This window comes from Xyrauchen texanus, chromosome 10 (assembly GCF_025860055.1).
Source record: "Xyrauchen texanus isolate HMW12.3.18 chromosome 10, RBS_HiC_50CHRs, whole genome shotgun sequence".
Classification (NCBI taxonomy): Eukaryota; Metazoa; Chordata; class Actinopteri; order Cypriniformes; family Catostomidae; genus Xyrauchen; species Xyrauchen texanus.
The window spans coordinates 16,382,547-16,396,331 of NC_068285.1; the positions used below are offsets into that span (position 1 = coordinate 16,382,547).

At 38.5% G+C, this 13,785-nt stretch overlaps 1 pseudogene; it reads left to right on the forward strand.

The window, feature by feature from the left end:
- The first annotated feature begins 9,183 nt into the window (after positions 1-9,183).
- Positions 9,184-11,767, forward strand: LOC127650828 (voltage-dependent calcium channel gamma-6 subunit-like; annotated as a pseudogene).
- The last annotated feature ends 2,018 nt before the right edge of the window (positions 11,768-13,785 follow it).

Consider the following 13,785-nt stretch of genomic DNA (forward strand, 5'->3'; position numbering starts at 1 on the left):
ATGTTTCCCCAAAGACAAATTGGAAGGATTGTGAGCATTTCTCCCTCTCCAGTGCACAATATTGTTCAAATCTCAGTGCATAAAGGGCAAGGCCTAAAACCACTTCTGAATGCACATGATCTCCAAGGTGGACGTCACTGTCTTTAAAACCATTATGCGACTGTAATGGATATCATGACATGGGCTCGGGAAAACTTAGATATAGCTTTGTCAGTCAACACCATTCGCCGCTACATCCACAGATGAAAGTTAAGGCTTCACTCAGAAGCCATACATCTATACTGTCCAGAAGCGCCACTGACTTCTCTGGGCTTGGTCATTGTTCTTTAAATCAATTTAACCTTTAGCTGTGCTCACTCTGAAAAGTTATATCCTGCGTTAAGGGTGTAAAAAGGTGATCACAGGCAATGGGACTCAGGTGGCAGTAGTCTTTAAAGCCAAATACTTTCAGATCCACAACAATTGCTTTACGATGGGCAATGGCGGCACACACATATTAAGTCTAGCCTTCAGTGAATAGGACACCCTATGGACATCATACATTACAGTGCCTTATATCACAGCTAATATATAGTAACAAAGTAGAATAGTGGAGTAGTGTTTTGTGGTCTGATGAGTCAACATTTCAAATAGTTTTTTGGAAAAATCAGTCATCATGTCCTGCAGGCCAAAGAGGAAAAGGACCATTCAAGCTGCTATCAACATCAGATCCAAAAGCCAGTGTCTGTCATTGAATAAGGGTGTGTCAGTGCCCATGGCATGGGTAGCTTGCACATCTGTGAGGGCACCATTAATACAGAAAGATATGTACACATTCTGGAGCAACATATGCTGCCATCCAGGCTCTTTCAGTCTTTTCCTGGGACATCACTGCATTTTCCAGCAGGACAATGCCAAACCACATACTACCCAGATTGCAAGTGCATGGCTGTGTAAGCAGAGAGCGTGGGTGCTAGATTGGCCTTCCTACAGTCCTGACCTGTCTCCAACGGAGAATGTGTGGCACATTATGAACCGAAAAATACGGCAACAATGAGAATTGCCGTGTTGAGGTGGGGGAACAGCGAGAACAGCTGTTGATCAGCTCTGATTCAGATCAGGTAAATCACATGATTTTAAATGAGAAGTGACTTGAAATGAGCATATATTAAATTAAATTAATAAATTCACAAGAATTTAAAAAACCAAGCAGTGTGTTGTTTTAGTGCTTTCAATATTGCACAGGGTTAATAGAATTTACAAAGCACTCCTATTTGTTTTTGTTAGCATTGTCAATACTGTCCCAATTTTTGTCAGGATTGAGTTTGTAGATTCTAACTTTGGACATGTGGACTCCTACTTTAAATTGGATGAGCGAGTGCCTTGCACACATTGATGAAAAGTGAACTTGCTTTAAGGACAGAGTCCCATGTGCCTTTTATAAGTCGCCTGCCAAGATCCTCCTACCATGCACTGTTACGAAGCGAAGGGGAGGACATAAAGCCTGCTGATTACGAACAACAGAGGTCGATTCTTTGGTAGATGTATCCTGAGAAGGGAATTTTTTTTAAAGGGTTATCAGATTATAGTGATGGAAAGTCTGACAACAGGAACTAAACAAGATGCCTGGGATCTAAAGAAACTGGAAACTAAAAAAGCATGATTTGGGCAGACCAAATTTTGAATATTGGTCAAATGAGGCAAATGTAGCTCAACTGGTTCAATGGCAAGCTTATGGGTTTGATTCCTAGAGATCACTTTTTTTTAATTAAAATTACAAAACAAATAGTTTGAATGGACTGTTAGTCCCTTTGAATAAAAGTGTGTACTGAATGCATAAATGTATTGCCAGTAAGTTGTTCTTTAAATCAATTTAACCTTTGGCTGTGCTCGCTCTTAAAAGTTACATCCTGTGTTAATGGTGTAAAAGGTGATCACAGGCAATCTGGCTCAGGTGGGAGGAGTCTTTAAGCCAAATGCTTTCAGATCCTCAACAACTTCTTTAAGATGGGCAATGGTGGCACATGCGTTTTAAGTCTAGTCTTCAATGAATAGGACATCATACATTACAGTGTCTTATGTCTCAGCCAATTTATAGTACCATAGAGGTTATTGCCAGACATGAAAGACACCAACAAAAATATGACACAACACTTAATGCTGCTTCTTCCCTTACAACAAGTCATTTGGAAACAGGCCAGCAAGATTGTCAATTTTTGACCGAACTAATGCCTCTTGTAAAGGGTGAATGGCTTCCGTTGCTGCCGTTGTGTAATCATCCACTTACAGATGTAATTGATCCTTAATTAACAGCTCCTTCCTGAAAATTCTACAGGTCATTTTCCAGCGTTATCACAACATTTGATAAGAACTATGGTAAATTTGGACAATCTGATGCCCACTGTACTTTTGGCTCTTTAACCTTAAATACAAACAATTATCTGTACAGATATATGTTTATATGAAGCACTGATGTATAATTCTTTAAGAAGATAATAAGGAGAGAAATAACAGGGCAGGAGAACAGATGAGTTTTGTTTTTTATTTTTACTTTTTTACATTTTTACTTTTTTCTTTGTCAAGCCTAAACTGAAAGTTCTGCTGTTGGGGATAATGTCTTTACCTCTTTCTCTCCTTTGCATCAAAACAAAGCTTTATACTCTCACATGCATAGACTTAAATGGTGGTCTGCATGCACAGAGGATGTGAAGCATTACATGTATTTGTAGAAAATGTGTGCTCTTTATATTAAGCATCAAGTACTGCATACATTTTTTTTATAAAATGTGCTCCATAAACAGGATGGATCTGAGCAATCAATTGGGGTTAAATGTGTTTATATGAGCCCTCATTGCTGGAAGTAGGTCTGATATTAGTGGCTTATGGAAGTAATGTTCTTTAACTTGACCAAGTTCTCTGAGCAGTGCATTCACATTCATTTGAATAACTCTATTCTCTTACTGTATGTCAACAATTGTCTTATTAGTTTCCATATTTTCTGTATGTCACCTAAGATATGCATACATTACATTTTCTTTTGGAAGCACAAAACATTTTCTGAAAGCACAAACAAAAAGACTCAGACAGGCAACAAAAACAGGCAGATTTTACATTATATACCTCATAAATAGACTGATAATGTTGTTCTAAATATGGACTGAAAGCAAATTCTTTATGGTTTGAGAGACATCTGCCTGGTGGTGCCACCTACTGGCCCAAGCTCCTAAAGCTGATGTTGCGTAGAGGTGAGCAAAGACCACAGAGCCCCATCATCACCATGCTGAGCACACAAGACTGCAGCACATGTCTGCCTCTCTCTCTGTCTCTTTCTTGCTGGCTCTCCTTTTTTATGTGTCTGAAAAGGCTACATAATACAAATGAGCAGCCCCCATGTCAGTACATCACAGATCCATCGAATGGATTGAATATAAATTGTCTTGCAAGCATGTTAAGGCTGCAGTGAGCTCAACAGGGAATGAACAAAGTATGTTAACATCAATTTATGTACTATCTACATATTAGTTAATTTAAGAAATGTAATATCGTACTGATGAAGACAGCATCACTATGAAGTAAAATAAATCACATCATAAAGGAAGGTGGTATTTAGTATTACTTGGTTCTCTGTCTATGTTAAAATATAGACAATTATCTTACTTTTGTGCCACTGAAATCACCAAACAGAACTTGAAAGATATTTTCCATTGTAATATTAACACACTTACATTGGACATCAAACAGATCAAAACAGTCAAGCCCAAACCAAGCGGTCAGGAATTAGATGGTAACGAGTTATCGTTAGCCCCTGCTGGTAGATGATGTAACTACACCATTGTTCAAATTGGGGGTCCCAGACCCCCCATTAGAGTTGGGGTCCCGAACCCACCATTTTCACTGCACACGACAAACGATGTCCGATACGCCAGAAGTCATTCATTTCCTATGGAGAGTCACTGTGTGGGATGTCAACCATCTGCGGATGCAGAGTTTTCGGATCCGATTTGAGCTCTGGATGCACTCAAAAATGTGAACTTGAGCGACTAGACCGTATGCGACTCCCCGACCAGATGTGATGTATTCCAATCAAATCTATGTGCACGATTTGAGAATGATTAATAATTTATCAAAACTTGATATTTGTATAAATGCATGGATATCGATAAAGAAGTAATAAATTATTAATTTAATATTCATGTTTTATTATTTTTAATGTTATTTCTATTTATTCCCTCCAAAAGTATTGGCGGTCATTTGCCCACCATAAATGCATAGCTATTTATTATTTGTATTCATCTCAGTGAGTATCACCGTTTAGTGCAAGAGATGCACCTCAATGGGGGAACATATATGTGATTATTTATGCTGTTAATATATGACAAAAAGATTTTTTAATAACATTAATTGTGTGATTTAATGCAAAACATACATATAAAAAAATCAAATTTTTGTGAATTTCTGCTTCGTATTTGCTTAAGGTTGTTGTAGCTGTTTATTATATTATTATAATAATTACAATTAAACAGGATCTAAATAAATTTTTATATTATTAATAACTACTTAAGTGAATATTAATAATGTATTTCATTGAATTCATCCATCCCACTGTACTCCCGATTTATAATTTTCCAGATAAACTCATTTTCCGCATCCACACTTTGCTTATGAGAATGCATTAGACCTCCATGTAGCGTTGCCACCTGTCTCGTAAAATACAAAATCATCCCATTTTAAATATGAAATGATGAAAATCGAATCAATAGCCCACGGAATATGATTTGTCCTTTAAACTGGTCAGATGGCGTCACGGCGAAGTCGTTCCAGATCGTTAATTTAACATTAGGCTCATTTGAGATGAGCAAGTTCTGTGCAGAACCAATCACTGGTGATCAGCGGCAGTTGCATGCCGGTTACAAATCTGTCCAAATTGCTGTGATGTCATGGTGACGTACACCAAAAAAGTCTCGTGAGAGCAAGGCGCGTGCAGCTGTAAGAGCCAAGCTGGATTTTCCAGCTGCACAAACTGAAAGCATGATGGGAAATGACTTGCTAATGACACAGCTTATTGCTCATTGGCTTAAACAACCGTGATGAAAAACAAATAACAAAAAAGCACTAAAAACTATGTAAAGTTGTTAAAGAACTAAAATGTATGCCAAATATTTGGGGTGGGGGTTAATAGTTTTCATCAAAACTAGAATACTAGAAACGTGCAATTGTATTTTTTTCTTCAAATGTGTGACACAATGTGACATTGTCCATTATCTGTCCCAGTTTTCATTAATACTCCAGATTTTTTCATTGTAAAATTCTAAGTATGCCCCATGTGCCACGCATTGTTTTCTGAAAGTGAGTGACACTGGCAGAGTGAATGCTCATTTTCACCTCACAATTATGGTAAGATTAATTCTTCATTGATTTATGATTGTTGGTACTTATAAATTAAAGTTGCACCAAGTAATTTTTCCCTCATTAAAAAAGCAGTACTCATTAAGAAATGAATTGTAATTTTGAAATAAGTATAAAATCATGACCACTCACGTTAAAATGAAGACTCCAATCTGTTTTATTCTACATGGAGTTTTCATGAAGCTTTTACTCATTTGGAGAAAATGGTCATGTTAAAACAGTTTTCCCTAAAATATTCTCAACCACATCACTGGGAAGGATTCTAGAGAAATGCCATGCTGTTCTCTGCTCTTCAAACTAATTATTTGCACATACGGGTTGTGCTAGAAAACAATCTTTATCACTCTGACGGACATAGTTTAAAATTTCCATCATGGTCTATTTTTATTGGTCATACTTCCATTCATTTCAGTTCTAGGGGTATAGCATCTATTATAATTGTATATGCACACAATATAGGATATGTGATAGAAGATTTTTTTTTAACTCTCCAAGCACATGTCTTGTGAAACAAAGACTTTTAAGTTGAAAGTTCTACCTGTCAATCAACCACTGTGCTAATAAGATTTTGGAGCTTTGCTACATGTGGCTTTAAATCGCATTCACATGGACAAGACCTCATGAATATTCTTCAGAATGTCTGCTATCAACATACAAGCAGTGACACAGATGAGAAGGACGTAGCCTACATCTAAAACTGAATAATACAGGTTGCCCACTCCACTAAAATAACTCTTAAATTAAATCCAAGTATAACTGAAAACGGTGCACGAATTTTCTGTACTTTCTTTTTAATCTTGTACATTTTGTGCACTTTATTATCATGCAGTAACTGGCAACAACACACTGATGTTATGATTGATATATGCAGTCATGAAATCACACAGCCTCCCTTCGAAATCTTAATCAGCCAAATGTAATAAGTAATGTAATAAATGTACATTACTAAATAAATGTAATAAATGTACATAAAGCCAAATGTAATAAATCATCACTTGTAATAAGTTTCCTTTTTCTTTTTTTTCTTTTTTAATCAGCAGATACGTTTTCAGCTAATGCAGCACAGTAAGTACTATTTCAGCATTTAGCAGCTTGTTAAACTGGATTGTGGGTGGTTGGTGAATAAACACACTGCACACAAAGTGGTGCAACATTTTTAGTGAATTCACTGTTTGGTTTAATGTTATTATGCTTTGTGGAGAGAGTTTTTGCTACGCAATATTTTAGAGTAAACTGCTGGGCTAGATATACTGACACATGGGTGCCTCAGGATTCCAACCCTCATTTTCCCAGAATTACACGCACAAGCACCCACACTCACATCGTCTAACCTCGACTCTATAGTTAGCTCCGTGCCACGATTTTTTCAATGCCATTAACAGGTGGCTTTCTAAAATAGAATCAAGAAATGCTCACATGCGTACTTACACACATACACGCATAGTGATGCATGGAGACCACACATTGAAATCTCAGACACAACATTTCGACCAGGAAGTAACAATTGATTGACAGAGACCTGGTGCCAACCACCCTTAAATAAAATAAAATAAAATAATAATACAAATAATATTTAATAATATATATATATATATATTCACACCCCTATGACTATCATTAGGGGTGTGAACTTTTTCAGATGCTTTTTCCACCTCAACAACAGTTTGTCAAATTGACATCACCCCTCTTACTTTGTCTGTCTGTCTGAAAAAACCTCTGCAAATCGATCTACACACATTTGACAGTCGACAGGTCATCTATGTTTGTGCTGTTGTGTTTAAGTAATGGCATAGTCAGCATTGTTATGTCACTATTAAAATATTAAATTAATTAATTTGTTGCAGAAAATGTAGAATCTTGTCTTTAACAACAAATAATTCCTGTTTAATGTTTTTGACTTTCAGTACTGCTGGTGAATTGGGCCATTTAGCAGAATTAGCATGTTCTGCTAGCATGCATTGTTATTCCACAAATGTGCTGTGGTCCACTAAACCACTGAACTTGCCAAATATTTTCTACAAGCTAATTTAATGAAGCTTATGAATCAATCAATATTTAATGGAATGATTTTATATGTTCTATTTACAAAGTCTTAACTGTTTGCTACCACAACAATAAATAACATAATACCAAAGACTTTTTAGCAAAACAGTTCATTTGGCGGCCATCTTTGGAACACTCCCGGGGTATTATTTTCTATGTAAACAAGCTGCATGCAAGTGCAGCTCCTATCTACTTGAATGGGGAAATACTGAAATCTTCAAAACGGTTGGTCAAGATTACAATCCAAGAACATATTTCAAATCAGCAATAAAATCTGATATCATGCAAAAAAATTCCTGGCTTGTATAGCTAATGCGCAAATGCGAGTTGATTGACTCTAAAAGGTGATTGGGTCTTTTACCTGTAAGTTCGGGACTTCCTTTCTACATCCGCTGACCGTTAGACATTCCAATTTCTCCCATTATATTTACCCGTCTCTGCTAAATAGTCTCCGATATAACTTATGAATTAAGTTGATTTATTTGGTACACTGTTACAATTATACTAATCTCACATAGCCAGACTTTAGACTAAAGACTAAAGTCTAAAGGCATTCTTGTTTTACTGTGGCTGTAACAAACCTCAGTACCTCAAGATTTTGATAGAGTTACCATCAAATAACTGGATGCATTATTATTCAGGTAATTTGATATAAATATACTTACTTTACCTTATTTGCTGAGCAATATTCTCTTCAAACCGTTGCTCTGCCATGACAGTTGTTGAAAGTGAAAACTCACAGTAGAAGTGGACAGTTCACAGTAATGTCTTTTATCGCTCCCCTTGTGGCTGAGTTGAGAAACCATTGTGTTAAGAACTGTGGTCTGATACATTTTGAAAGACTTTTTAATCAGTTTATATCTGTCCAAAATGAAATACTTATTATTTCCCAGATATAACCCCCAAAAAACAAAGTGGAACACAGTTACTTGTGGATATCTAAATTAATTGCTAGCAAGTGCCTCAAATATATTTTTTATGTTTTTCTTTTTTTAGATTTGACATCACAAACCTGACAAACTTGGTAAATCAAACCAAGTATATCCAACCAAGTAAATCCAATCCTGTAGCAGAGTGGTACCCTGAAACAAGACTTCAAGCAATATGATTGGAGCTTCTGATTTTCAAAAGTGCTTTCAAGTTTTGTGTACAATATGCATCACAAGGTCAGTGAACTCACTATGCCATCTGAGGCTAAGCCTAACTTTATAATAATAATTTCCCTAAATATTTTTTTTTTTTAACTTTAGATGTGCTTCTATTCTGATCTTCCATTCATCATGTTCTTGATTTTTAGATAACCAACCTGACCAACCTCTGACTTAATTTGCCCCTCATCTTTCACATCTTCAAGCTCGCTCTCAATGTCAGCACTCTTTACCATTGTTGAATGGACAATGCCTTCCTGGAAAGTTTTATCCCCTTTCCTGCACCTCCCAGCTTCCATCAGCTGTTCATTTTGATCTTAACTACAACTTTATTAACATCATTTGCAAGATTCCTTTCTGATGGATGGTGCACCCCCTTACCATGCACAAATCGTAGCGTGTCACCTCTACATTAGAAAAGTAGTCTGGCGTAGATTGATCTTGTTGAATCAATCTAATGAAGCCATTTTCCTCCATTATCTTCCTTTGTTTGTGGTTTTGATCTGATTATTTTGATCTTAATTATCTAAGAGGACTTAAATGTCCTTTCAAAATAAGCAAATGCCTCACATTCATTTACCTGGATCTCTGAAGCTACAAATGAAATATGTGGACCCCGTTCATCATGCAGGAAGAAGAGGTAAGGACTGCATCTGCTGGGGTGCATCAACATTCGGGTGGTATGGAAGGGTTTATGGGATGCAAACGCAAACGCCGACTTATAACATTATCCCATTCTGGCAACGGCATTAGCGAACGCCAAGAGGGAAAGATTAAGCTGACATTTTTCTTGGCTGTGACTGGCCTCATGCTTTCTGTGCTTGGGGTGGGTACCGAATTTTGGGTGGAGCTGGCTCCATCAAAGAGCTTCTACAACAATCAGACTGTAAACACTGTATCTCTGTCATGATCCTGCTATTTTGGTCTGGTTTTATTAGTTATGTGGCAGGATAGTTTCTTCCACCTCTCTCAGGTTGTCCGTGTGCTTTGTTTCCTCCTCCCCTCATGTTTCCCAGGGGTGCTGCTCAGCAGCGCAGGCAGCATTGTCATGGAATCGCTGATTCATGCTGCTTGTGATTATTGGCAGCACCTGTGTTCAATCTTCCCTTCCTCCGTATATTCTCTTCTTTGTCTTGTTTTCCCCATCAGATTGTTGTGTTATGTTCAGTTTCCAGTTCCGGTTGTGTTGTTTTTATCCTGTCCTATTATCCAGTTAGTTTGTTCTCAGTTCCTTTTGTCTTGTTTTTTCTCCCTAGTGAGAGCTTTTGTTTCCTGTTTGATTTAGTTTTCCTTGTTGTTTGTTTTCAGTTCTATTTTTGTCTTATCTTTTATTTCTCCCTCATGAGTTTTGTTTGTGTGTTTTTTTTCTTCTCGTTTCAAAAAACACCTTTCATTGCCATCCTGCATCTTGGGTCCTTCCTCAAATATATTGTGATGGAACGATCTGACCAACTTTGGACCCAGCGGAGGCATAAGGTGTGTTTAATTGAACCCAGCTCCTGCCCTTGAGGAATTGGTCTCCCAATGCCTCACCCAGTTGCACGTTCCCTTGGCCTGCTTTCAGAACGGTGGTCCCATCGACATCTTTGCTGAGGAGTTGACCGAGGCAGCCTCTGGGCAGGATACTCTGCTGGTTGAGTTAAGTTATAGCATCAAGTTAACTGCAGCTTATTTGGGCGCCTCTTGGGCTTCTCGATGCCTTCGCCAGAGGAACCATGCTGCTGACCGCCAGGAGGTGGGGGCCATTCCAGCTGCAGTGCTTCTTACCACCTGGAAGAGGAGAAGTAGAAGGGCCCCTACTTTTCAGGTGCTGCTGACCTCAAGGAGGCGGCGGCCATTCCCGCTGCTGACTGCCAGGAGACGGTGGTTGTTCCTGCTGCTAACCACCAGTAGGCGGCAGTCGTTACCACAGCAGTGCTTCTTACTGCCTGGAAGAGGAGAAGGGCCCCTACTCTTCAGGCGCTGTCAGTGCCAGGGGAATATTCAGTGAATCATTTCTGCAATTCCATTTGGAAGTTTTTAGTGTCAAAGAAATTGCACACATCAGCTTTAAATATCTGTTAAGAGTAACATCACTTCTTTGAATCCCAATATAGAATCCAATTGCACCTTCTTCAAGTTCTACACCACAGGAAGAAAACATTGTCCTATTTCAGAAAACACCAGAAAAGGGTGAGTCATCTCACATTCTCCTCTCTGTCTTTAGATCTTAGTACCAATAGTACCATGAGTGTGCCTTTCTTTGTCTCATCACTGAGTGATGACCCGACACATTTTTTATAATATGGTACTTGTATGTTGGATGAACAACCAAAAATATACATGCATACAATATATTTGTATATAATACAGTATGTATACAATATTATGTTTTATATTATGAACAATAAAATGAAAGACACTGTAAAATAAAAATTAATATTTTGGAGGTTCATTCTTGCAGTTTTATAATAAAATTACCCTCAAACATATTTTTTAATACATGTCCTGGGTGTTAAAGATGAAATGAGATGTATTTCTCTTTGAAACCAGATGTTTTGGTGGTCTAACCATTAGCCTTCAGTTACATCTCAGCCATGAACCTAGCTGCTAAAATCTATTTTTTGGATCTTGTGGGCCCCAGTGCAAAAAAACTGTCAGGCCCCCTTGTGGGGTCTCTTCGTTTTTCATCACCCCTTGGGACCACGGTCATTTTTATGTCTCATTTATTAGACCATTGAGGCCCCTCTCACCCTGGGCCCTATGGCGGCTGCCCACGCTGCAAGCCTGGCATATAGAGTGCTCTATAAAATGGAAAAGCTACAAAAGTCTAACTTTGATGTCATGGAATCTTTAATCCAGTTTTCTATTGTCTATTACCTCTCTTCCCCTTCAGATCTGACTATAGCAGCAGCCATGTTTGCTATCTTAAGTCTTTTCCTGATGGTGATGGGGGCTGTCTGCATCATCATGGCAGTAAGCAAAGGTGTGCAGTTCTTCTTGAAGCCAGCCTCTGTTTGCTTTATACTCAGGTAATTAAAACACTATCATGATATCGGCTATTAATAAATACAATCTCTGAACAAGACATTACATATATGTAACAGGCCTGTTGTACATGTCAAAATATCAAACACAACTAAAGGTTTAAATGCTTGGGTTTTGTTGACTAAATTTGCCTTCACACTCACAGCAAGGACGGCAGGCTGTAAGAAAAATCTTCAGAGGCATAATGCATCAAGCCAGTATTTATATTTTAAAGTAAACTTTATGGCACACAAAAATGTATATTGACCAAATATTGATTAATAAAAAAAAAAAATACAGGTGTGACCTTTGGAATAATAATAGACGATGTTTCAGTATTAAAATGTAAATCTATGTATATTCAAAAACCATTTCAATATGCATTCTATATACAACAGTTTGTTCTGGTCCTCGAATCTGATTGGATGAGAGATGTTCCATGAGTACTGATGTCTCAGAACTTCAGCACTTGGACGTGTCACTGTTTATATCACTCCACTTGTGTTCGTTCTTTTCTAAACTAAAGTGTTAGAGCAGCGCAGATGTGTAAAAAGCTAAAGACCATTTTTGTGCGTAAATGAGTCAGCTGAAGAGACATGCATCGCCAGTCAGTCAGTATTTTCATTAATAGGCACTCCGTGATTTCTCGGATTACTACTACACTACTAAAGCTGTGAAATAGCTTTAAACAGCTTTAAACTAAAAACATCAGCACTAAGGCTCATCACAGCTGAGAGACACAACAGACTGATTAATTACACAAACGCAAAGCGCTTACCTCTTACCAGAGTTTCCACATTGGAGAAGACATACTATAGTTTTTATAGTGAGTGGCTTCTGTGAAATAGGGAGGAATACCCCCGCTTGGACGGCTATTTTTGCAAAGAGAAAATAGGATGCATTTGGTAAAAATTACATTATCTTCAGAAAGCTGACTAACATACTACAGTATCTCTGCTTGGGAGTGGCAACAGATGCAGGTGATCATACATCATTTGGTTGGAATCAGCAACGGCAGATTCTGATCTGTCGCATAAGTAGTTCCATGCACAAATGCACTCAGTTTTTCTTCATTTTTTAAAATGTACTTGTTCATTGATCTATTGTATATAAGCAATATCTCACTTGCAATCATGCAATATTGCCCTAAATCAGCACTGCTGCGATTACCTGTTGCACTCTATGTGAATCACAGTAATGCTGATGTAGGCCCATATTGCACTCTTGCTCATGTGATATTGGTTAAATACAAAATGGTTCAGTTGGTTTCCACACTGTTGTTTTCATATCAAATGTTTATTCTAAATACTAAATGTGAAAAATGTACACATTTGCACCCCAACCCTATTGTAAATAATGTCAGATACTATTTGCAACAATATTTAAATACCAACATACAGTATATGTTCTAGTGCCGATTCAGACCATTCTGGCACCTTAGGCAAGAGCCCTGTTGGCACCCCCATTTGGGGGGTGGGGGTGAGGGGATGTTAGGTGTGCGTAGCAGCCTCCTCTTTGCCCCACCCCACCCTAGGCGACCACCTAGTTTGCGTATGCCTAGAAATGGCTCTGTGGGTATCACTGCAGTGTGTTTATTGTGTTTATTTAGAGTCCCACAGACACACAACATTAACCCTTAAACCTAACCTTACCTTATTAAAAATAACCTTAGTTTTACAACAGTAACCAAAGTTTCTGATAGGCGCTAGGAGGTTAACCCACCCCCCAGATCGCATCTCATCTACTCGTGGGACCTCTCTGTGGTCCTTCGGGGCCTACGGGGAGCTCCATTTGAGCCCCTGGAGTCAGTGGAGTTAAAGGCACTCCCTTTGAAGACTGCCCTCCTGACTGCGCTCACTTCCATTAAGAGGGTAGGGGACCTGTAGGCGTTCTCTGTCAGCAAAACGTGCCTGGAGTTCAGTCCAGGTTACTCTCATGGGATCCTGAGACCTCGACCGTGCTATGTGACCAAGGTTCCTATGACCCCATTTAGGGATCAGATGGTGAACCTGCAAGCACTGCCCCAGGAGGAGGCAGACCCAGCCTTGGCTTTGCCGTGTCCAGTGCGTGCTTTGTGCATCTATTTGGATTGCGTAGAGCTTTAATAGCTCAGAGCAGCTCTTTGTCTGCTTTGGTGGACAGCGGAAAGGGAGTCTCCAAACAGAGGATCATCCACTGGGTCATTGATGCCATTGCTATGACA